Here is a 27,502-nt window from a genome sequence, read left to right as displayed (position 1 = left end):
GTAGAATTCTGGAGGTGAAAGCTGCAGTTGCAAAAGAAACAAAGCAAAACATTCCTGAGATATTTCTACCCCAACTGCCAAGATTGCTGGTGTTGATGAAAATATTATGAATGTGCATTCAAATCAAATTTGTAGAAGAGAAAGCAGATCATTTCTCCAGCTCCTCATGGAGACTGAGTTCCAGTGGGGTGAGATGTCTTCCCAAGGTCTTCAGTAAGTTAGTGGCAGATTCAGGACAAGAAGCAGCAAATCTTGATTCCAAGTCCAATGTTCTTTCGCCCTCAAACTGCTATAAATGTGACAAATTATCTTATTAGTTTAGCCTAGTTCAGCATTTCCTCAAGTGTGGGATGTTAATAGGTGTTACATGAAATAATAGTTTCATGGTCAAATGAGTATAGAAAATGCTGTTAAATAAAATTAAACACATTTCTTCATTTCAAGCTTCTCTGAACCTTTAATATATTAATATATATTGTGACTCAGGAAAAGGGAAATCAAATATGCAGCATTTCCCAAATTTATTTGACCACAGAAACCTCTTTTCTTCAGGGAATAACTCAAGGAAGATCCTTGAAGAAGTTCTGGTCTCTTTGGTACAATTGAACACCTTTGTACCACTCAAGGATTTATAATTCACTGAAGTTGGTTCCAATGATGAGGGTAACAAAGGGGCCCCACAGGAGGATGTGGGCAGAGTTGAGGAAACCAGTGAAGGGTGGGGAGGCAATGGGCAGGATGAGCAATGCAGCCAGCATGAGCACAGCATGGAAGAGCAAAGAGAGGACCCCGTGCAGGCTGCAGAATAGAGCAGTAGCTGTTGGAGGGACCTGGCATGTCCAAGGGATGTGGCTTTTGCCTGGGGCATAGAAAAAGAAAGGAAGGAGAAGGATGTTGGGAAGAAATAGCCCACATCTTTTTCCTTTTCCCTCCAATCCTGTCTTCGCCTCCCATTAGCCAAATGTAGACAGTAGTCAGCTCTGTGGTCCAGGTGTGCAGCTTCTAGGATCAGGGTCTCAAACCCACAGGTGTGCCATGCACTTACCCAGGTATCTGGCAAGCATTGGTCACTTCCTTACATTTTGCAATAATCCTGCAATAAAGGAAGCATGCCTGTTCACAAATGAAGAAACACATAAGCTCACATAGCTAGGCAGAGATGGATTCAGCCCAGGTTTATCTGTCTGCCTTCCATTTTACCACATTGCTGAGCCAGAAAATAATCAGACTTTTGATGTAAGCTTAAAGAACTTGCAGAAGGAGTTTTTCATCTTCAATTTTGAGCAATTCCATCTTATCACTAATGCGATTAATCCTTTAACAGAGTGGAGAAGTTTAATTTGGAGAGTCTTTCCCCTTGTAGGAGCAAGAGGCCTTATTTTATTCATCACTGTAATCCAAGACCTTAGCACAGTGCCCAGTACTGAGTTAATATTTGTTGAATGAATGCAAGAATGAATGTGTGAGTGAGTGAAATGTAAATCAGCATTCCAAGGATGTTTTCTCAGTGCTCTGTTGGAACAGAGTTGGCCTATCAATCTATTTTTAAATGTTCTGGCTTGTTTGAAGTGGGAATTTTTCCATATTGAGCATCTGCTCATGAGTTTTTTTCTTGGATGGTAATGATACCTCACTCCCTATATCTCCCAAATGCATACATTAAGCACACAATGTGTGCACACACCTATACATTGCCTTTCAGCTTCCATTACTGCAATACTAATCCTTTCTGTTCAGTCAGACCTATAAGGTTAACCTTTACATGGTACCAAAGATTACTAAACAATGTGCCAGTCCTCTTCCATTTCTCTCCAACTCATCTAGTAGCGCCTTGCTTCTCATGAGTGTAATATATATCTTTTGAAATTATTTGAAAAAGGCATTTTCCTTCCTAAAATTCCAGTTGTTCTATACTTTAATTCCATTGAACTTTACTACTTCAACTGTTTTAGAATGAACCCTCATACCATACTAGTCTAGAATTTTCTGTCCAAGTTGCTATCCATGAATATTACCAATGCAATGCCCTTTCTCATTATTGCATTTTTTTATCTACTCTTTCATGCATTCACTCACTCACAGAGCTCACACCAACTATCTTGGTACTGCCGAAGCAGGTACCAAGAAGAATTCAGCTCATCTCTGAGAAGTGCACAGTCTCTCACAGTAAAGTGACATATTGCACAAGAATATACAGTGCAGTGTGCTGACTGCTGTAACACAGGCACAAGGCCAAGGGAAGAGCCAGGGAGCGGCAGCCCCAGGGGTTCAGAAATATGTCTATTCCAAATGCCCAGCATATGACAGGCTCACCAAATGTTTGTTGAATGAGTGAACTCATTTATGAAGTTAACATTCTAACTAGACTTTAGAGATTGTCCACTTGTATCCTCCAAGAACCAGCTCAAGATTGTCTCCCTATGTACTCTGAAATAAAATGCTCTCAGCCTTGTCAGAGCATTCTATCAAACTGCTGCCTTGAATTGTTCTATATTTTGTGTGTCCAGTTACACTGTGAACCATCTAATAAGTCCAGATTATAACTTGCAATTTTTTTCATAGACATTCTAGAAAATGTGCTGATATACAATAAATTAGGAAAATGTTCTGGGACTCAATTAAATTGATTCCAATAGAATTATATTATATCCCATTTATATACACATATATGTGTATTCCAAATTGAAAGGTTAAATTATATTCCATTTGGAATATAGCACAATTTGCAATATAACATCAATTTGGAATGTACACATATATAATATTCCAAATATTATATATATATACACATATATAATATTTCAAATATATGTGTATATTCCAAATTGATATGTTATATTATGAAATACACACACACACACGTATATAATATAGCCATTTAGAAATTGTAAGTTTGAGTAATATTTGAGACTTGAAATATGTCCACCCTAGCAGAAGTTCCTATGGTCATGTTATAAATGACCTGATGATCTTTTCTGGCCCATGAGGTGCTACCTGAGAGCCTATATGTCTAAGGTACTCTTAAATGGTGGTAATAATGCTGAACCCTGGGCCACACTTTGAGTTGCAAGATCCTAGAGGAAACAGGGACAGAAAATAATACTTACAAATTTCAATTTATATATCAGGCATTGTGCAACATAAACTTGATGATTTTCATATTACATTCAAGACTGGGTGCCTATATATTATTCAAGGAAGTATTGAACTCTATACATTTTCAGACGCCCCTCTTAGGGATTCTGATTCCAAAAGCCTGTGGTAGAAGAAAAATAAAGCTTAAGCTTTAAGGTGACTCTGACCCAAATAGAAGGACTTTGAGAATGACTTTTATTTTTAAAAAATGTATTTATATGTATTTTACATCATTGTTCATTTTGTTTTACAGTGTTTGCTTTCCTTTCTCAGGTGTAGTTCCCATCGAATTTCCACCCCCAATTCACCTGTGCATTGTCTGCATAGTCCCTCATGCTCTTCCCACCCTCATTTTGAATGACTTTCAGTAGCCCTTACCTTTGTGTAATTTCATTCCTTTTGAGTGTGAATGGCACCTATGAATATGAGTTATCACTGTCATGACTATGTCATATCATAAAGCAAAAGGGAGCTTATCTGGTCACAAAACTCTTTAAAAGCAGACTTCTGGCTGTGGCAGAAGAAATTGGAGACACTTCAAAGATGAAACGCTGACCCACCTGGTACCTAGCTAGAGCGTACAGAGATCATGTGAGGAATGTAGGTGACCATAGGGACTGAGACAGTGATCAGCTCCCAACCAGTAAGGTGACAGGGACCTTAGTCCCACACCTACATCAGACTGCACTCTTCCATCAACCTGAATGAGCCTGGAAATTATCTCTGAGCATCCAGATAGGAGCCAGCCTGGCTGACTCCTTGACTGTGGCCTTGTGGAAATCCTGTACAGAGAACCAAACCTCAGATTCTTACCTACAGAATTGTGAAAAAATAGTGAGTGTTATTCTAAGTTGGCAAATTTGAGATAATTTGTTATGTAGCAATCAAAAACTAATGCATACACATTTAGGTTTGGCAATGACCACATTAAATAATTCAGTCTTTCTTTAGCTCTAATACATAACATTACTATCTCCACATTCAGGGTGACCAAATGGGCTCAGAGAGCTATCTTCCTTTCTATGCCTATTGACAGAAATAATATTTGAGTTTAGACTTTTTTACTTCAAAATTCCCTTTGGGAATAACAAAGAGAAAAGATCAAGCATAGGCAATAGAGAGACTGAACAAAGCTGAAAAGAAAGACTCCAGTCAGTAAATATTAGAAAAATGAGTTCTATTTCTTAGATGTGGCTATAACAATTGCAAACTCCAATCTGTTCCCTAGATAAAGATAGTTTAACTGTTTGAACAGGTAACAGAGAATTGGGATATTCTTTCAGGCTCAATGAAGCCACAATTCTTGCATTGGAGATGACCTTCAGTCAAATTCTCCTGACAATAGCTGTGACAATCTCGCAGTGAGCATGTCAGGAACAAATGCTTGGGATTGGTCCTTAACCAGAGACTTAAATTCTCCTGGCTCATTAGAGATAAAGAAAACACTTAGGTAAGGCCTTGAACATGTTTCATTAGCAACCAAGAACAGAACTGTTCTGCCGAAGGTATGAAGCCTGTGATACACATTGACTTCGACCTCAAGTTTTCATTCAGTTTTTGTCTTTGCTCTCACAGACACTGACCAAGAGAAGCTGTGACAAAAGAAAGGTTCATTCATTCCCTCTTCCATCTATTGAAGCTGCCCACATGCATGCACTAAGATCTTGTTCTTGTGCTCAGTGGGACCCAGACAACTGGGTTTCATCAGATCAATTTTAGCAGGAAAATAAAAGCATCCTTCCTTTGGAAAGTGTAAAAATAAAAATCTCTCCCAGTTCTGATCCTGCCTTTTCAAAAGAGTTTTTAGCTAGATTAATCTATGTACAAGCTCTAAAAGTATGTAATAGAAATTCTACAGAAATCCATCCAAGAAGAATTTGTTTAGCTCTTCCAAATAGCACTGAATGTTCACTTATGCCCTTCAGTTGCCAGAACATACACTGGACACCTGGTGTGGGCTACCGGGCTACCCAGGGGGCCAAGGTGCAATGGTGAATGTGGCAGTGTTTTACCCTCAAAATCTAGCACAGAGGAGCAAAAATAATCATTTATTTGCTGTACAGAATACTCTGAGCAGGGAAACCTGAATCCCCAGCCATAGATTCTTGTCTGTGGAGATATAACTGGAAAGCCAGAGGCCTGTGCAAGTAAATTTTTCTGCTGCACCGACTTTTTCTTATTTAATCTGCTTGTAAAACCCTCCCTTTCCATTTCTCCAGCCACTCCATCAGGAATTTTGATGAACTGGAGGGCAGAAAGCCTATCTGTATGTAAAAAAGCGGAGGGGTTGCATAGTGCCTTTTGGATTTTTTCTCTGACAAGTGGTTGGCATCTGCTAACAACACTTCTTTTCTTGAGCTTTGTAACGTTGCCAGACTGAGAACTGAGCTTTGAAAAAGGAGATGGAGCTGTTAACAAACGCCTTTGTTATCTCTGGAATTGATTATTGTACAGTGGCTCGCAGAAAAAACTTGATGTGTATCTTGTCTCAATATTTACCTGCTCCTCCCAGGAAATATTGTGCTAAGAGAAATTCCCTGCAGTACAACAAATGTCAACTTGCCTAAGATAACTGGTGCAATTCACCAATAGACTGTCCTTTTTCCATCTGTGAAAACAGTATGATAAGACTCAGGAAGAATTTCTTATTAAGCGCTTGGAGATCTTTTGAATTTGATGATGTTTGAATTGTTTGATATATGTTCTTCTCTCCCCCTCTTCTTTCGAGAATTTTTTTTAAAGATTTTATTTATTTGTTTATTTTTGCATAGAAGAACTGAGGTGTGGGCCAGAGTTACAGAGGTGGAGAGGATTCACCAGAGACAGAGTGGGGAACAGAACAGATGTATCTACCAAAATACATGGCTGAAGGGAACAGCAGGCGAGACAGGTGAAGGCTGCTGTGCCATGTGTGGGCAGATTCCTGTCTGGTGTTTGAACTGAGGCCACAGAGGTGACAGCATGATAATGCTGAGACTTAGCCCCTATGCCACTATGGAGGCTCCCAACTTGAGAAATTTTTATTGAAACCTCTGTGAGCCAAGTCCTTGGTTGGCCTCTTGGAATATACCAATGAATGAAATAAAACTAAGAAGGAATCATTTTGGGATAATTTGCTGATAATTATATCAGGGAGGAGAGAAAGTTCGTACAAACAATTCCAGGATATAATGATAGGAGAAGACCGTGGAAACCTGGGTTATAAGGAGTGATATGTGTGTGTGAGTGGGGGGGGGGTTGGGTGCGGGCTCAGAAACAATTCTTTTGTGAAAGTGGTTTTTAAACCTGAAACTGGGGGATTGATGAAGTTATCATTTGGGGTGATTGAGGATGCAGTGAAGAAAGGAAGGTGATTTTTTTCAAACAGGGAAGACTTCCCTACCACCCAAATAAAAAGGGTTCAGAAGTGAATGACAGCATGGCAAATAGCCCATGGGCATTGCTTAACTTCTCTAAACTTCATTTTCCTCTCATCTAAAGTGCGCATAATGATAAAACCTATATAATAAGCTCATAAGGATTACCTGGATAATGCATGTAAAGCATATAGTTCAGCATTTATTATAAGGAATGTTAGCTAGCATTTATTCATTTATTGAGGAACTAAGAAAAATTCAAAATCAAAATAAACTACCTGGCATTTTTGCACAATCTCGCACCCCAGACTTTAGTCATACTGTAGCCTATGTTATATGTGAGAAGTTCGCCAGTATATAGACGCAGCAAATATTTCTTCTTCACATGCCTATACCTAACTCAAAATCAATAGCTCTTTGCAGACAAGAGCTTTGTCTTATTTATTTCCATATCCACACACATAATATAGTGCATGGTTCAATATAGTTTCTCAATAAATGTTTCTTGAATGAATAAATAACTAGGAGAGTAGAAACAATAAAACAGAATGGAGTCTAATAAAAATCCACAGAATCTTAGTTCTGTGCTATGTGCTGAAGAACATTCAAAGAGTAGCTCTTGAATTCAGTCACTAACATATTTACTGTGCAAAGACTCTTTAAATGCTCTGCTGCCCGAGGCTGCAAAAAGTTTGGAACAGCAGGAGAGTAAAAAGTACACTCATCCTAGAGATCTTTCCTTTCGCCTCAGAGAATAAGTGTAGGACATTGCCTTTATTCTCTGTGCGTCCCTTGAGGCAAAACTGTGCAGCTAAACTGTATTACATGATAATAAAGTGTAAGGCCCTCCAGAATGATATCCTTATTAAACTGATTCAAGAATTATATGTATATATGTTCTACAATATGTGCATTTTTAATATTTAAAATATCTCCAAATATACCAATAAGCTTGGTACCTTTGTACTTTATTACAAACTATATGTTCTATAACTTGCAGACCACTATCATCAGTATCATCAATTGAAAGATGCAAAGACTGTGCATCACAATACATAAGCTGTCCAGGTAGTGCATTTGGTGTAAGGTACTGTTGGATTTCAGATCCTGGCCATGTCCTGAGGCTGTTGTGGTAAAGAAAGGAAGGAAAATCGGAGGGAGGGAGGAGGAAGTAATAGGAAGCCTTTGTTATCTTTGGGTTTCATAATTATTCCTTTTATCTTTCATATGATATCCTCCTTCTCCTAGACCTAATTGTTCTCCCCCATTCATCCATTTGCTTAGCATCCGCTCTCAGTCAGTGGTTCTACTAAAGTGTACCCACTCCTGCCCCGCAAAAAGCTGTGCATGATTTTATTCAACCACTAAGGACATAAATATGACTAAGACAAGTGCCTGCATTTATCAAGCTCACACTCCTGGAGAGGGAAAAACAGAAATAAAGGAGATAATTATGGCCGAAGAAATCAGTATGATGATAGAGGTGAGCACAGTGAACACAATGAGGAATAAGCAATCCAAACTTACACAAAATGTGGAAGGATGAGTGGGAGGCAACACAGCAGACTGAGCAGTGGGGGGCATCCCTGGCAGAGGGCACAGCTTGGGCAGACACAGGGGCAGGGAAGAGCAAGACCTCCATGAAGAACTAGTTTCCTTTTCCTACTAAAGACTGAGTGCAAGACAAGAAGTGGGAAGAAATGGGGCTGGAAAGTGAATCATGGATCACCTACAGGGGGGTAGGAAGGGGTTCACATAGGCCACAGTGGAACACCTGCAGATTGAATTTTTTTCCAGAATTATGTACATTTTCTGAAGTTAAGCAGGTAATGTTTGCAGAGGGAAAATGAAAAACAATTCATGATTTTGAAGTAGCATTTAAGTGGAGCACTACTAAACATATGTTGGTATCTTCTAAAGTGATAGAAAGAGGGAAAAGTCTCTCCAACTTGAGGCTAGTGCAGAAGTGCTGAGAGTCGACAAAATAAAGACATTGACCAATCGCTCTCTCTGTGTTGCTGTGCTGCAGATCCGCTTTGATAAATGGCGATTCAGTTATGAGGAGAGTTACCAAATACTGTTCAAAGCAACCTGAGCTAGCAACACGTGTGCTCCATTCTAAGAACAACTTTTTCAAGTCAGATAGGGTGAACATTCTATAGCATTTAAGAAGAGACAGTTGATGTGCTTAACTCTGGCCAGAGGTAGGAAGTGACAGTGTGAGTTACACCCTCCCTGCAGAACCTTCCCTGGTGAGGCTGAGAACTAGGGAACAGAAGGGGAGAGCAGCAAAGCGCCTCTGTGACTGTGACAGGAGTCCTGGCAGCTAAAGTCTATTTATTAGTGTCTCTGCTCCTCCCCTGCTGTTATATTAATATAATGAATTGTTCACAGGTGCATCAAATGAGGTTTAGATGATCACTGGGAGCTTTGTTACCCAAACAGGCCAAATTAGGAAGAGCAGATGCATTAGGCAAACTACAGTCCCTAAGCAGAAGTACAAAGCTTGAATTAATGAAGGTCGGTGCTCACATTTGGCCTTGATGGCCCTCACAGCAGTGGGACTCAGCCCCCTCTTTAACTCTTGCTTGTCAAGAAATATTCTGTCTTCTCTTTTGCAAGGTAGGATTAAAGGGCTGAGTGTCCCAAGAAAACTGACTTCTCCCCCAGCCTCTGAAAATAATATTGAGAATAGGAATTAGAGTAAGAATAATGACTTCTATGGATTGGACCTTACTGTTATGGCTGTGCAGATTTTCTACTGCACAGGTAGGTTCTAGAACAAAAGGATAAATAAATGAGAACTAACATTATTCTGTATTGTGCTCCCCACACCACGACCTTCAGCACTACATGGTCCAGAGGAAGGAACCCTTTTTCTTTTCTTTTTCTTTCTTTCTTTTTTTTTTTTTTATAATATAATAGTTCATTTTTACATCACTTTGTACATTTTTTTCATCTCAATTGTAATCCCCGTGGGTTTCCCATCATCGAGTCACCACCCAGGTGCCATCACATAGTCCCACGCACTCCTCCCCCGCCCTGTTTTTTATTCCAATCCCCACTCTACCCCCACAAAATGTCTCTGGTATATGGCTGTTCATTACTCTTATTATTTTCTCGCCTGGTCCATTATACTATCCGGTATTTTTCTTTTTTTTTCTTTCTGGCTTATCTCACTCACTAAGCATGATCTTTTCCAGCTCCATCCAAGTTGCTGCAAAAGACATGTGTTTCTCTTTTTTGGTTGCTGAGTAATAGTCCATTGTATATATGTATCACAACTTTTTAATCCAGTCATCTACTTTGGGCTGCTTCCATGTTTTTCCAATTGTAGCAATAAACATGGGGGTGCAGGTATCTTTTTGGATCAGTGTTTTTGTGTCTTTTGGGTAGATACCTAGGAGTGGGATTGCTGGGTCGTAGGGAAGCTCCATGTTAAGCAGTTTGAGGAATCTCCAAACAGTTTTCCATAGTGGTTGTACTAGTTTGCCTCCCCACCAGCAGTGCAGGAGAGGGAAGGAACCGTTTTTCTAACTGCACAATGGTACTGTCTGTTCCATAAAGGGTGTCCTCCAGCCTTTGTACCTTTGCAGAGAGAGTGATTTTTGTTCTAATTCTCCTAAAGATACCAAAAGGGCTTGTGGAGACTCCACAAATATTAAATTTAATACTAGCAATGACCCTGTGTTAGGATCACAATTTACCTACCACAAAACTTAGGGTCAGAAAGATTAAGCAACATGTAAGAGCTATAATAGTAGAGCAAGGATTTGACATGAAGCAACTTTCGTTTGCTCTGCTGCCCTCAACAAAAATAAATACTGTGTTCTTCTCTCTGCCCCTAGCTCTAGAAAGAAGGATGAGAAAGGGGAGTGCATTGGTATAGGCATGAGAGGGCCCAGTAGACGAGCCATCTATGTTTGATCTTTGTTCTGTGTGAAATATGCTAGAGCCGGCGCCTCCTCTGACTCTGTCTGTTTCTATAAAATAAGAATTGCAATAGATTTCTGATCCCCAGGGTCTTTTCTAGTTTAAACTCTGTGAAGTCCAGTGGGTTTTTTCTCTGGTTCATTTATTTTCTGTAAGAGAATATTAAGGACTGCATAGACTCCATATATTTTAAATGGTGATTTGACAGCACAAACCAAAAACTATAAAAATGCTCATGCTCACCCTTATGCAGAAAATTTACCATCCTGGGAGTCAATCCATGGAAATTATCAAAAAAGAAAAAAATTCTGACAACAATGTAGAGAATGTGTCATCTCAACAAATTGTAAATAACTAAATTTCCCCCAGTAGGAAATGGTTATATAAACTATAGCGTATGCATGTGATTGGATGGCTTAGCCATTGTAACAGACTAAGTGAGCTACCTCTCCAAGAAGAAATAACCCCATGTGTTTACAACATAAAATGAGTGAGAAATAGAGAATAAAGTTGTATATACTTAATATCATAGCTATAAAGTCCACTTATGAGTTGATAGAAAAAGAATACAATATAAGATAGTTTATTTTGGTAATAAATATATGAGTGCTTTGCAAAAATTAATGATAAAATTTTAACTTCCCTATGACTTTTTTCAGCTAAGGACATTTTATTAAAACTTTTAAGCATATATTTCTCTAGTAAACATTAGAAGAATGCTCATTAGATAAACCTTGGAAGTTAAAAGGTGAAAACATTCATATTCCCCTCTTTATAATCAGCCTGTATTAAAATATTGACACTTTCTGGCCTTTTAAACACTAATTTTGAATTTTCATTCAAAGGCAGACATTTTCTCTGTATAAATATGAGCCATGTCTTGTTTTTTTTTTTTTATTACTTTATGTCATATTTCTCCATATCATTAAGGTGGTTTATAAACACATAGTGCACTATTTATTCCTTAATTCTAAATCAGTGATATTTTGGATTATCTTCAATATTATGCTAAGTAATCCAAAAATTATCCTTAAAATGTATGTCTCTCTGGATTTTGGATTATTTGTTTATGATAAGAGTCCTGAAATAGGAGAATAAATGCCCCTTCTTTTAAGGCAAAAGTTCTCATTCATGAGCTTTATGTTCCATGTATTTTGAAGTCAGTAAGGTTATTTTGCAAGAATATTTTCCAGAAATAAGGGTACATGTGGATATTATTTGAGACCTTACACATCTCCCTTTTGTCTTCAGTTATTAAGATAGTTTAGCTTATCATAAAAATCTTGAGTTACAATCTTTATCTTGAGAACTATCATCTTTTGTTTGTTTTCATTGTCTCCTGTTTGATGTATTGAAGTCTGAGGCTAATCTAACAGTGGCCAACTTGAAGGAAATTGGTATTTTTCTGTTTAATCAGGGAGAAATTTAGATATTTAAGCTTATAATTCAAAATAATTTTCTGTATTGTTTAATCCAGCAATTTAAGTTTAATGAATTTACTTTATAAGAATAAGCATAAATTTGATTATTTATAATAAAGTTAATAATAGTTGTATGTACTATGAAAAATAGAATGATTTAAGCAATAAAGTCTATCATAATATGATAAACAAATATAAAAATATTTTAGGGCACTAGACAAGAAAACTAAACTAACTACTAAACTAGATGACCCAAGAAAGCAGACTAGAAATCTATAAAGGAATATGTATACTATGTATACATATGTGCTATGTAAAAATGTATATGAAAGTAAATATAATTATATGAACTATATAATGGAAGAACACACACAGGCACACACTAAAATATTTACTACAACTCTGCTGAATAAGTAAAAAATGTTCACTCTTTTTCTGGCTGTACATGTAAGCCTGTTGTTAACTGAGTTTACCTAAAATATAGTAAACTTTTCTAATTTACAGACTCGGATTATTTGCTTTTTGTTTTTCTATCAACAAAGTTTTCCTTAATTATGTCTTTGATTACTGCTTCTGTTTCAGTTGTTTCATCTGTTCCTCTTACAAGTCTATAAACCTTATGATGGAATTGTTTTTATTCTCCTTCCTTTATCAACTTTATAAATATTGTAAGTTTTTTAATATTTTTTTCATCCTAGAAATTTTCTCAGTATTTTCATCAAAAATCTCATTTTTCTCATTGCTTGGTCTATGCTTTACCACTTCCAATGTAGACTTCAATTTTGTTGCAGAATTTTTAGTTTACCTCTTTCCTTCTTCTTTTCAGGTTCTGTGCAATTGGTTCTGTGTTCATGGTGATCATACCTTTTATCAGACCTTGAGTATACTTTAGAGTACCTTGTTGATATGATAGCTTTCCATTTGTTCATCCTTTAGTAGAATAGCTATATTCAGATATAGTGCTTGCCTACAAATTTGATATGTGGATTGCCCTTCACCCCAATTTCTGTCCAGTGACATGCTGGTCAAATTCCTTGAATAGAGCTGCAAATGGATGACAGATTGATGAACAGAGTTCCTGGTACAATTCTCATGTCTACCGCCCATTTGTTTAGTGGTGAACTAAGACAGGCTCTTTTCTTTTTTGCCCTTCTCTCTGACACTTTGATCAGAGATAGTATAGATGAACAACAATCCCCAGGATTCACTGCCTCAGGAACTCACCGTCTTCCTTTGTCATCATGGCAATTGTTTGACTTGTGGAAATCATACCTTGTCAGATTCATTGCATTGCCACTAATATTTCTCCTTTCTTCTTGATTCCATTTTGTTTGTTGGACATTTTAATTACAGAAGTTATTGTTGGGAGAGAATTCTGATATGGAAGTATAAAAATGCATGCTGGGCTATCAGTTTTTCAGAAGCAGAAAAGCATGTCTGTCCTGTTTTCAAATGAAAACACTTTACATAATCAGTAGAGATAGTTAGAAAGGACTAAAGAAGCAACTTTTTAGGATCAGATGGACAGGATTTGGTTGGCATATTGGTTATATCACCAGTTCAATGCATATAGTTAATGACAAATTCTTGAAGAGTTTGTTATTAACAGCACTAGTTATTGGTGTGTCTTGTGGATTTTTTTTTTAAGATTTATTTATTTATTCATACAGAACTGGGGTACAGACCAGAGATGCGGAGGGTGAGAGGACTCACCAGGGACAGAGTGGGGAGCAGAACAGGCAGATCAATGAAGTACACTGCTGAGGGGAGCAGCGGGAGGGCAGGAGAGGTCTGCCACACAATGTAGATCGCCTCTGGGGCAGGTGGGGATTGAACTCATGAGGAAGTGGCTTATGCTTCTTAGTGCAGTGCTTTTACCCACTGCCCCACCAGAGAGGGCCAGTCTTGTGGATTTTTTATCTTTACTGGAGGACTGAGAGATACACTGTCCAAGTTCTAATACTATTCTAAATCAGAGACCTTTGATAATTAGGCCCTATATTACAACTTAGTTTTGTTATTGAATATAAATATGAATGTATTGAAGGATTTTATTTTAAATTTACTCTGTTATTTGAATTCTATTCCTGAGTCAATGTCTGGTGATCAGGTACATCAGAGCTTCATCAACATCTGCAATCTCTCTAATTATTACTTTTTTGATCTTTTGATCAGTCTTGAATTCTACTAATAGTGAGAATTGCATTTTTCCATTAATTTTTAGCAATTTCTTTATAACTAACTGATTGTATATTTGACTGCCTCATACATGAAAAGCTGTTGAAGAAACGGAATGTTTTAGCTTGGAAAAGAGAAATGCAAAGAAACACGTGGGAACTAATCTTTCAGTATTTGAAATGTTGTGGTGCATAAGAGAATAAGCTTCGTGTATAATTCTAGGGGGGAAAACCTGGTAACAATAGGTGGATGTTGCAGGGAAATAAGTTTTAATCTTAGATTATAAATTCCCAAAGGGTCCTGTTGGCTTTTGTTCATTGTATCTATAGCATCAAACACAAAGCCTTCACCACAATAGAGGCTCAATAAATGCTTACTGAGTAAATGTTGTTAATAACAATGTTTGAAAGATATTTTGTGATAAGAAATTCAGGCAAAGAATAGACCATTATCTGACAGTGACGCTCCATAAGGGATTTCTAAATAGAGAAGAAGGGTATACTGAATCAACCTAAAGTTTCTTCCAACCCTGGTGTTAAATGACTCTGGGCCTTAATAGCATATTAGAATAGAAGGTCTTTTCTCTTAATTCCACACTTAGTAGGATCATGAGTGTTTCAGTATGGTGGAACAGAACTCAGGCTCTATTTTTCAGTTTAAGACTCATCTTCTAAGCGATGTTTTATCTCCAGATACCTTCTTTAATTCATGTTCCACATTGTGGTTTGGGGGACCTTCCTAAATCATAATATTACCATGCCATTTCTCCCTTTGACCTCTCCCACATGACCAAAGGATCAATTCCAAACACTTATTGATGAAGAGACAAGTTTCTAGAATTAGTTTAGCTTTTGTTGTTATAAATTCCCAGCTATGTAGCTTTGATTAACCAGGTGTGTTTCAGTTATCATCTTTGTAACTTTGAGATATATTGCCATCTCAGGTTTAAGAGAATTAAGTTATACATACATGCGATCATACTCCCTTTCCTCCTCACCACCCCCACACAATCTGTAGGCTCCTGGACATGCTAAGCAATGATCCTTATCTTTGAACATTCATTCGTTTTTCCTTCTACCTGAAATTTCTTTGTAGGTTCTTGATCCCCTTTCAACTCTGCATCCCGTCCCCTTCTTTCTTTAGTTATCTTTTCCTTCTCAAAGTTGTCCTCTTTCTCCTTTGTATCAATTACTGTCCTTTTTCCTATGTCTTTATTAAAGTACTTGCAGCACAATAATGACATAATACAATTATATTCTGTCTTCTATACTAGACTGATCTCTTTGAAGATAGAGATTTTTTTGTTTATTCATTTTAGAATTCCCTATGTTCAATTTAATTCTGAGTTCATTACAGAATACATAAAGGTCTGTTGTAAATGAGTGCAAGAATGAACACAGTATCATATTCTAGGGTCTCTAGACACAAAAATTACTCACCTTCCATCTAAACTGCTATCTATTCTCTTCTGTAAATTGTTGCCTGGATTTGTGAATTACCTACCTCATTCCCCCTTATAACAACACTTCCAAGATAGTCAGAAATTAGCTCTGTGACGTAAAATTAGAAGAATAAGAGACACACTCACTTTTTTTCATCTGAGTGTCTGAAGAATAGCTGTTGAGACTGGGTATAGTAAACTGGAACCACAGCACAATCCTATCAAGGTTTTTCATATGCGAGGTAACTGACTCAGAAACTTTCTTTCTTCTAGACAGCAAGGGAGAGTAGGTATAGCAAACACTTGTGCAAGGACCTGCGAGGAGCTACCAGATTTTAAAGCTGGTTGAATATGAAAGACACTATTTCCTAAACTAATCAGTGGGATTTTGTTTTTCTTCTTTTATGTGTGGAGAAATAAAGAAGTCATTTCTACTATAAGCAGCTCTAACGTTTTTATGAGATAAACTAAGAATACATACAATACTACATAATACACTTACATGTCAGGTTGTAATTAATGCAAATTATGCAAGATTCATATACAATGTGATTAGACTTCTCTAGCATATAATTTATGGTTGAATTAACAAAGAAGATGATTAAATGAGAAAATTGATTTCTTTAGTGGTTTTTTTTTTTTTTTGTTATGTTTTCAGTGAGAACATGTCTGAGTATTCAAGGAAATTAGATTACCAGGATGGAATTGTGGCTCAAGGTATTCATTCCATTCTTTGACCTTCTTGTAGATCAAAACCCTACCTAACTATATTATACTTTCTGATAATGTTCAGAAAAGTTTCAGTAAAACAGAAGGATGCTCTTATAACTCTAAGACACGAACAACTGGATGATTCAACAACTAACAAGAATAAATTTGTTTTTTCTTATGATTTATTGGCCAGAGACGTTTTCTTGAGTTTTATTCAAAAGCATTGTAGCAGATATTTTCAGATGTGAACACAGAAACTGTGTTATGGTTACATATTTTCCTTGCTTATAATTCAAGAGGTGGAATGGAATATAAACTTTGAGATAAAAAATAATTGGAAGTCTTTCTCATTTATTAAAAGAACATACCCTGCAAACTGATGATAAATATTCACAGACATAACTTTTATCTCCTGCACAATAAGATTCTTGATGACCCATGTCTGCATCTTCTTAGTTTTTCTCTCTTCAAAGTCCTTCCCATGTAATCAATTCCCAAATTTTACCAATATACTTTTATTTCTTTAATCCTTCCCTTCTCTCCTCCCTCCTTCTCTCCTATGTTTATTGAGTAGCTACGCTAGGCCAGGTATTGAAAATGCAATGATATACAGGACTTAAAAGGCATGGTCTCTATTCACAAGGTGCTTATTATAGTGTCCTTTACAGTTTATATTTTTGTCAGAAGTATAATGAGATGTTCACATTGTACCAAGTAGATCCTAGGACACAGAACTGTAAAAGCTTAAAAGCAACCAAAGAACAGGCTAGAAATGGTGATTACATAAATTTAACCCTTCTAACCTGTATAGGTGTTGTAGAAGTCTGAAAGTGGACATGAACAAGCAAAGTCTACAGAGGTTATGTCTGCCGCTTAATAGAGGAGGCTAATGTCCTGCAAACCTAGTTTCAATAGTAACAAGCTATAAGCTAGTTGGTTAACCTGTATCATCTTCAGTGGTAGAAAAAGGCAGTAGTGCCCATCTTGTAGGGTTGTTGAGAGAATTATGGAGATGATGCATGTGCTTGGCCCATCATAAAGGCCCAGGAAATGTTCAGTCCTGACCCTCCTCTTCCTAAAAGTTGACAGTACCTTTCCAAACCAGAGGAATGCCTCTGTGGATTTCTTCTGTGCACAATAACTGCCTGTGCTGGTTTTTGCCTGTGCTGTCAGCTTGCTATTGTGACTGGGAGTAATTGAATTAAGGGCTTCTTGGGACTGACACTTCAAAAACAAATATTTAGAAAAGTCCTTGAAATGTTCCCCACATTCTGTTTGCTGAATATGGATTATCTGGCATTTGATAGTTGGGTTCAATTATAGATTTAAGTCTTTGCATACAGGAAAAGTGATGCCTCTGGAGAAGAGAGGTAGTGTGAGGAGGTGGGATGGGAACCTCAAAGAAATGTTTATGTCCATGGGGCACACATGCTGTGCTAGAAAAACATTGTTTTTGGAACCAAACAGAACAGTATTTGAATGCTATTTTTCCACAAGATGTGATAGAAATGCTGTTTTGCTCTTTGAGTTAATAATAGCAACTGCACTGAATGGATGTGAGGATCCCAGAGAGTTGACACTATTTCTCACCTTCAAGTTGGAAACCCTCAGGTATAGCAGTTGAGCTTTTGCAATGTCTCAGTTGAACTCTCTCATTCCCCATTCACAAAAATTTTGTCTCCTTAGAAGGTCCACTTTACTGTTAGGTGAATAATTAATTAGTGACTATTTGCATTTTTAGAAGCTAGACCACCCTTCTATCCCCCTGCTCAGGCTCCCAGTGTGGGGACTTTAGCCTTGGTCAATATATGGGGTGAGAACCTTTAACCATATCAAAGCTCCTCCCAGCATTCCCTAATGTCCCTCCCCCATCCCACCAGAGGGCATCATCTTTCATTTGTGAGGATGTGACTAAGTGCACAGACCCTGAGGTTAGACTGTTAAATATGAACACTGCCACTTACTCACTGTGTGACATTTAACTAGTTAGTTGGTTTCTCAATAGTGAGAGCTGCTTTATAAGGCTGTTGTGATGATCAAATGAATGAGTACCTTTACAATATTTAGAAAAGTGCTCAATGCATTTATGATTCTTGCCAACCCCTAGCTTTGTGAAAGAGTAGAAAGAACATAGGACTTGAAGCCAAAGTAAGGATTCAAGTCAGGGACTGCTTCTAAACTGTGTGCCCTTTGCTGAGTTATACAAATTCTTTGTATGTCTGGTTTCTCAGCTGTAAAACTAGAAGAATTGCTATCCCATCCCTGTCTCCTGGTGAGAGTTCTGTGCTGGTTAGCAGAGCTGGCTATAGGCTGCCACTTTTACCTAGGAAATAGCACTGATGTTTGAGGGTTCAGCTGTAAACCAGCACATATCAAATCAAAGTAGAAATATGCAAACTACCCATGAAGTAAAAGACATTCCCTCCCAAGACAACGTAAACAGAGCTGAAGTTACATCTTTCTAATATAAAGGTAGGTAATAGAAAACCATTTAAGGGAATTCAGTAAGAGGAGACCCAAGGTGGTAACCATACGTGGATCCCATGTAAACACTCACCAGGATAGAGACAGGGACATAGTTTAAGGACCATCAGTCAAGTCCCCCACTTTGTCAATCCTAATGCTGCTTCTATCCCTGGGTGGAGAGAATGAGTTCAAATTATTTTCTCCCCTTACCTGTTGAATGACTCTTAGCAAGTTATTGAATCGCCAAGCTTCAGTTTTTTCATTTCAAAAATCAGACAGCCTTCTGGTAACTTGACTGGCCTAAAACAATATGTCCCAGTCTCCATTGGGTAATTAACCATTATTACCCAATGGTGCTTCTTTTTGTTATCCTAAAGACTTAAACTGAAACTCAAGTGCATTCATCAATCTACTGTGGGTCTTGTTACTGTGAATCACTCTTCTCAAGCCTGCTCATTTCTATGACAGGACAAGACTTAACTTTATGACTCTAAGTCTCAGAGTCAAATATGAGTTTATGGTGATTTGTCCACGTTAAATACCATTTTACAAAGACCCATTTCTCTTGGAAGGATGTGCCACTTTTCAAACATCTGCAAGTTGTTCTGATAATGTATACTTTGTACATATAAAGTGGTTAATGGTTATAAAAGGAGCGACAGTGCTGTTAAGAGCCTTAACATCAGGATTCAAAATGACTTGGACCTTCCAATATATGATAGATGACAAAATAAAGTGATCATTTGGGAAAAGTTCAGTAGACAAATCCTGCTTTTTTTTTTTCCTTCCAACCTCCAGCTTTCTTTTTTGGAAAAGAGAGAGAGAACCCCCTCATTTTTACTATCAAATCCTCCCTGCTGATTCCATGAAGGTCTGGAAACAGCAGGTAACGATGTGTAAGTGACTTTGAATTAAGACTGAACTCTCTGTGTCCTTCGCTTCTCCCTCAAATGTGGAATGATTTTCTAAGAATTTAATTATCTAAGAACACAGCATCAAAGCTGTTAGACCCTTGTTAGTGTTAATTCAAACTTAATGTGCATGAGATTTAGAGATCTGGGATACTAGGAAAATGATTTCAATTTAAATAGCCCTCTTTGTCCTACACATCACAAAACAAAATTTAACATAGGTTTTCTTCCTTTCTTTTTTCTTTCATTCTTTTTTTTTTTAATAGAATACTGTAACATAGGCCTCTTCCACTAAAGAAAAGGTTCTTACTACTGCAAAATCAGACATTCTACAAATCAGCAGGATGTGGCAGAAAGAACAAATATGGGCTTTGGTGTCTTAGAAATCTAAGTTCAGTTCTTACAGGTTCACCTTTTTCCATGCTTCTGTAGGTTGAAGCTTAACTTCTTTGAGTCTCAGTAAATTAACCTCTCAGCTAGACTGGTAACTGCCCAGAGGGCAAATGGGGAGAGTTATCAAACTGGGGGGGGGGGCAATGCTGAGTCTGTCTACAAGTGGGGGTATCTCAATGGGGTGTGGGGTCTTGTCATAGCTTATCCTGGACCTCCCCAAGGTGAGGAGACTTGGAATGAGTGCTGGCATGAAGGTCTTAACTCCATGGGGCCTCATGACCCACAATTAAACCAATGCTAACAGTAAAAAGGAAACCTTTCTTCTAAGGAAGGCAAAGCTGTTAAAAAGCACTGTGGTCTTTTAAGTGAAGGATGGACATATTATCTGTAGGATGACTACATAACAACAACCAAGTGGCCAATCTGCCTGAAATACACTAATTTCAAATGTGTGCAGTTAGTTCTGTGACACAATAATTCCTCTGAAAAGCATTAAGGAGTCAGTTGTTCATTGTAATTGGGATGTGTGGCTTTTAAGAAAATTGGAATTCAGTGTTTTAGAAGTTTGATGTTAGAACTTTGTGATTGGACCAACAAAGATTTATGTGTATGCAATTAATTTAAAGCCTGTGCCTCTGTTTACCCTCATGAAATTCAGGTTGTGGCTATCATCTGAGTTGCCTTCTGTGGCATAAAAATGTTTCTGCCTTATTAACATGTTACATTTGTAATATGGCCATTATTACCTTCTTAATAAATTTGTGAGGTGAAGAGCAGATGCATTATCCCTTTTTATAAATGACCATTTAAGCCCAAAAAGAAAGGATCACTTTTCAGAGATAAACAGAGAAAGAGTATAAATAAAACTCCAGAAATTCTAGTTCCAGACTTGCTATTCTTTTCAACAAAAATAATTTGCAAAGAATCTACCACCAACTAGAGCTGAATGGGTACTTTTCCCCCTTATAACATCAAGATTCTCACTACCACAATTCACTTAATTCAGAAGTTAGAATATATTTCTCTTTCTTCCTGCTGAGTGCAAATTTACACCATTTTGGTCTTTTTCCCTTAGTCGTTTATGTTTCACTCATCCCAGTTGAATAACAGCAAGGCTTTGCCTGCTACAAATAGAATTTCAGAAGCATAAGAGGCATTTTTAAAAAAGTTTGTTTTTTTATTTATGTATGTATATAAATCCTGAGGTATAGGCCAGGGGTGCAGAAAGTGAGAGGATTCACCAGAGACAGAGTAGGGAACAGAACAGGCAGATCGACTGAAATACACTGCAGAGGGGAGCAGCAGATGAGACAGGAATGATCTGCTGTGCCAGATATTAGTTCCCTGGCTGGGGATCAAACACATGCATAGTGACTGGGTTAGCACTGAGACTTAACCTGTATGCTATCAGGGAGGCCCCATACAAAGCTTTAACAGTGTTCACTTAAGGGCCCCTGCTAAAAGCCCCTAGTAGTAAAGCAACCTGGACTGTGTACATGAACTTAATATATGAAAGGTAAGAATCAGAGCTGTTGCTCACTGTTAGATCACTAGTGGTGAGATGCACAGTCTCGCATAATTTTACTCTCCAAATAATTCCAGAATCAATAAAATCAAGCTAACAGATACAGCAAGTCATGTCAAAATATGCCGAATATTCATAAACTGAATACAAAAGAGGAACTAGAGTTGTTGGTAAGACTGGAGCGGAGTGTCTCAAAATCCCGAAGTAATCAGTCACCTGCCTGGGATCCAGGTAGGGAATCAGGTAGAGAATAACCAGTAGAGGATGAAACAGCCCCCAGCTGACGCAATGGCCACAGGGGTCTTCCCACGCCATCAGGGAATGTTCTAGTATATTTGTGTTTGTATAATGGCACACAGCATGCAGAATCTTGATGAGGGTTTCACGTAATCACATTTCTTATATTTACACATTTGGCTTTTAAGAGGCTGGTACCTGAGGGCTGGTGGTAACATGGCGGTTAGGGAGGAGAGCATCATCCCTTCCCTCAGTCACTCACCAAAACTCTGGATCCCAGGTCATGTGGGCCAAATGCTTATCCAGGCCAAGTACAACTGGTGTTGCTCAAGAGGAGTCAAGTGCTAGTGAGAAGATGAAAGGGAAAGAGAATGAATAAAGAGAATGAAAAATTCAGGTCAGAAGAAAGACAGTAAGGGTCTCACCAGTATGGAGCAGAAAGCAAATGAGTTTTAGTTTAATGACTTTGAATTGGGATCAGTAATAGCGTAAAGCCTCTTCATCAGTATTTTCAATGTTAGGTGGGGAGGTGGGGAAGTAAACTTAGTAACATAAAGAATGAACAGATCAGATTGTGTCTGCTTTAGGCTTTTTTATTTTTCTTGTTTAAGATATATTTATTTCTGCATACAGAACTGGAGTACAGGCCAGAGGTGCAGGCAGGAACAGTGAAAGGATTCACCAGAGACTGCGTGGGGAGAAGAACAGGCTGATTGATGAAGTACACTGCTGAGGGGAGCAGCGGGCAGGTCAGGGGAAGTCTGCCACGCCAAGTGGATCACTGGTAGGGCAGGCCAGGTAGAACTCTGTGGAAGTGGCTTTAGTTTCTTAGTGCTGTGCTTTAACCCGCTGAGGCACCAGGGAGGGCCCCAGCTTTGGTTTTTAATATATGTTAGTGCCCTTAAAATAAATGGAAATTCTCTGAAAGTAGGGATACTGTGTTGGTCAGGCATTTGCTTTCTGTGATGTCTAATAGATGCTCAGTAACTATTTGAATTATTAAACCCAATGGAAAACAAATACTAATAATATAACACTCAAATAGTTATGTTTGCAGACTGGATAAATTTTAATCTAATTCTCTAAGTCTTTGGAGTTTTTCTTTTTTTTTTTTTTTTTTCATCTAACAAGTTATTGCCTAGTAGAGAAAAGCATTTGTGATATTTCTTATTTGGTTTATGTTTTTTGCATTTTCTTCTTTCTGAAAAGGAAAACAGTAAACTCAACATCTGAATTTACAGCACACTTCATAAATGGGTAAAGAAAACGATGACAACAATTAAGCATATACAGTAATTTACAGCTACACCCCCATAAGCATTTTCAATGGCTAGGACATTTAGAGTACCCTTTTTACGAATTATTGAGCAATTTAGAATTTGTCAAAATTCTCAGTCATCTGAGAATATTTAATGGCTTGTCACTGGAATAACTGAGTAAGGAAGTCTGCAAACTTCCAGACTGACATTTTTATAAAAGTGAAATAAATGTAACAGGGACCCTCTGTAGATGTATGTTTAAGGAAAGCATATATGAATGTTTTCGTTACTTTCTTTATTTTTGGTTTCCTCAGTTATGGTCTGCCTCATCCCAGAAGGGTATTGAGGAAGCAAGTAGAGTTATATATGGATTTTCCTGCAATGGTTGTTTCATCAGGGAATGTAGAGCAAGCTTCTGAAAATGCAGATCAGATCTTATCACTTCTCCACTAAGCCCTTCAATGACTTGTCTGTCCACAACCTAAAGGAGTTCTGCGCAGTGGCCTCCAGTGTGTGAAGGAATCCGATAAGAAATGCCCTGTGGAGTGGGAGGGTGCTCCCGGGGACAGCCATGTACCAGATTAATGACGCTGGATTTTATCAGGTAGGTCCTGGAGAGCCATATAATTAGTTTAAATAAAGCCATAGTAGAATCAGATTTGGGTTTCCCATTATGAAACTATCTTACTATATTCTTCTGTGGGATCTGGTTCTTTATTGACCTCTCTGAAAATAAAGTCCACAGAAAGAATAATTCTTCTTTTACAAAGTAAAGAAAATGCATCAAGGCAATAGCAATCTAAGTGCAAGTATGAGCACAAATAAAGGTACAATAGTATATCTCATCTGGCAGTAGCCACATGGTTACCCAAAGAGATAAATCTTCACAAGAATTTCTCTCTTTGGAACTTTCTTTGAGAATTTCTACAGGGTAACCAGTGTCACTGTAAAGAAATTAGTTGGAGATATGCTTTGAGTGGTAAAGGATCCTGTGGGTGACTGGCTAAGGATGGGATGACCTTTATCCTAATAGACTCACAAAGTCTCCTTCTTTTGAAGGAACATTCTGAATTCAGAACACTAAGCACTCTCCTACCCTAAATACCTTCCTTTGGGAAAGTAGGGGGAAGCATTAGAGCAGTAATCACCGGTATTATAATGCGTAGGAAATAATTTCACAAGGCTACCTATTTACTTGTCTTTGTCTCCTAATATTCTTGACTTAACTTTGCAGCAGAATGATTCACATTTCATTTCATTTCCATGTTGTCAATACTTTGCCCAGTTTATCATTTGCATAGCAGATAGGAATTTTTTTTTTGATAAATGAGCAGATGAATGATAAAAATATGGACTTTATAACTGGAACCAGATACAGTTGCTTCGAGAAATAGAATTCAAGTTAGATTGTGAACACTTCCATCTCAAGACATAGGATATAGTGGATCCCAGTGTATAGTGGATACACTGGCATAGGTGTAGATAATTAAGAATTGATCTGCAGCTGGGTACTTCACTAAATGACTTTCTGGCTTCCTCAAACAGCAACTGGATGTTCCAAATTTAGTCATATATAATAATTCCAATGGAAATAATATACCAAATTCTAGTAATGACCATTTAGCTCACTTTATAGATGGGCATTAGCATAGGTTAATGGTGCATCTACACCAAGGTTAGAACTATTGGGGACAAAAAGGGAACATGAGTTTTGAAATCTGATGATGAAATTTGGCATCCACGCTTACCAAGTTAATGCCTGAGTAACTGGACTTGTGAATAGGTGAATGACACACAAGTCGGTCAAGATATTTGCCCAAGATCATGAAATGAGAATGGAGACATAATAAATGTAGAAATGCTGATTTCTAGATTTATATTGTTTTTCCCTCCCATAGAATAAAAAGAAGGAATGGTTCAGTATATTTCTTTTGTGTTAGAAATGTGTGCAGTCTTTCTGCCAGGTATCAAGTAATATATAGGAAAACTCTAAACTTAAATGCCAGTCATTAGTGGCTTTCCAAAGTCAGTGACTTTTCCCTAAAGCAGAAATCGAGTGGGAAAGACCTTAGTTCAGAAGTCAGTTAGTTCATTCTATGCATTTTAGTTATTTGGAGTAAATTGTTAAATGAAGAGATAATGTGTGATAAGCTGCTTAAATATTTGAATACCAGTCATGAAATCATAATTAAATCAAATGAAAGGTAATAGTAAATACATATCTAATGGTGATATTTTCTTCTGGATTTCTTGGAATTTGAATGGATAAAACATTTTATCTGACAATACTTGGGATTTTGTTCAATATTTATTTCATTATTGGTATACACCTACATATACTAGCTAGTTTAGTGACAATGAACATTGGAGCCTTTGAACAGAGCAGCAACATACCAAGTGATTTTAATTAGAGTTATGTCATTGTACTTAGGGAAGATACTCTAGTGCATATTAGTACATGGATTATATAAAAAATGTAATTTGCCTCAATCTGAGCTGTGCTGTGTGTCTCCTTGGATAAGTCAGATAAACTTTCTCATTTCTACAGCTATCATCTATAAAAGAAAGTATTTCCCTAGTTTAATATTTATACTTCTTTTGGATATTTAAGATTTGAAAAGGTTATATACCTTTATTTTTATAGAATAAATTCCAATTCAATAAAATTTGAGAAAAAAAACCTTAAAAATCTAGCGTGTTTTATTCATTGTAGTAAGTGATGGTATAACATGATGAAATGATGAATAAGTTATTTAATTAACATTCACTCATTCATTCATCCAATGCATAGTTACTGATTGAACTATATTAGTTTTCTAGTGCTACTGTAGCAAATTATTACAAACTTGAAACAACATTTATATTCTCATAGTTCCAGAGGCCAAAAGCCCAAAATGGAGGTGCCATACAACTTTGATCCCGCCAAAGGGTCTCCAATGGGAAAATCTATTCCTTTCCTCTTCCAGCACCTCATGGTTACAGGTATTCCTTAGTTTATGATCAGGTGATTCTAATCTCTCGCTTTGTGGTCCCATTGGTGCTTCATTATGTCACCTCTGTGTACCTTATTAGAGCACATACAATTGGATTTAGGGTCCTCCTGCGTAATCCGGATTATCTTCTCATCTCAAAATATTAACTTGAGATGCAAAGACTGAAAAGATATTTTTCCAGGTGGATTACAACCACATTTTAGGACATGAACTTATATATCTATTTTTATTTTTATGAAGTTCCGTTATTTTATATCCTCATTGAGTTTTGACAATATGTGAATTCTTCCCTCAGATATTGTTACTGTCACTATCCCACCACCAAAGTCCTCTATCATATCTACTGTCTCTCTCTCTCTTGTTTCTATCTCTCTGCCTCACCCACCCTACTCCCCCTCCCTATTCCATCCTGATGCCTCAGATCCATGGTCATCTTTCAAGGATGGATTTTAAGGTTTTAATATTTTAGAGATATTAAACAGTAACCAAAAGCAACAAGCAAACAAAAGCATTGCTTTGACCTTGTGGAGCTTATTGTCTATTGCAGGCCATTGACATTAAGCAAAGATCTATAATGTGATTATCCTTTGTATATAGTTACGAATGCAATGTTATAAATTGTAATTAGATCTAGGAAGGAAAATAACAGATTTTAACAAGGGAGCTCATTAAGATGGAAGCTCTGAACAAGTGATTGCAGGATGAACATCAGTTGGTGTATAGGCGATAAGGACTGGAGAGAAGCTGTTGGATGGGAGAGGGCCTGGCCATTCTAAGCAAACACATCTTTACATGATAGGACCCTGACATAGGGACTTAAAGAACTGATGGGAGGTTATTTTGTCTGGAATATATTGAGCAAAAGGAAAGTGGGGAGAGTTGAATCTGAGGGACACTACCAAGACTTATGGACACCTATGTACAGTTAGGAGCTATTGACTTATTTTAAATGGGAACATTTATGGTTTTTAAATGTCACTGTCTAGTATTTGGAGCTAAATGTATAATCAGGGGGAAAGGAAGTGTCAGGCAAAAGATGACTATGGCATATTCCAAGGTGATAACAGGAGAGATGATGGAAGTGAGAGTGTTTGAGTTACATGTTGGTGGTAGAATTGACAGGGTTGAGGAAATAACTGGCTATATGGAAATGAAACAGTAAAGAATCATGGATGTCTTTTAATCTGCTGGAGGGATAGGCATTAAATAAATGACCTCGATTTAGGGGCTCAGAGGTGATGAGAAAGTAAGCCTGGAAAATGTTAGCAATGGTTGGGTTGGATGGGTAGAATGGCAAAGTTTGAGTTGTGCTTCAAATCATGGTAGGAAGGGCATTTCATATAGAGGGAGAAGCATAAACAGAAGGTGCTTCATGCAAAGACATGAAGATGTATGATGTATTCAGGGAGCAATGAAGACCTCTTGAGGGAACACAAACCCGTGCATGTTTGTACTCCCAATATCCTTCTTTCACTGTTACCATTCATCATGGTCCTTTGGTCAGTCTTATCTTGACTTTCGTGTGACTTGATTTTCCTACTAC

The sequence above is a fragment of the Condylura cristata genome, unplaced genomic scaffold (genome assembly GCF_000260355.1).
Source record: "Condylura cristata isolate star-nosed mole 26May11 unplaced genomic scaffold, ConCri1.0 scaffold00008, whole genome shotgun sequence".
NCBI lineage: Eukaryota > Metazoa > Chordata > Mammalia > Eulipotyphla > Talpidae > Condylura > Condylura cristata.
This window is presented reverse-complemented; position numbering follows the sequence as displayed.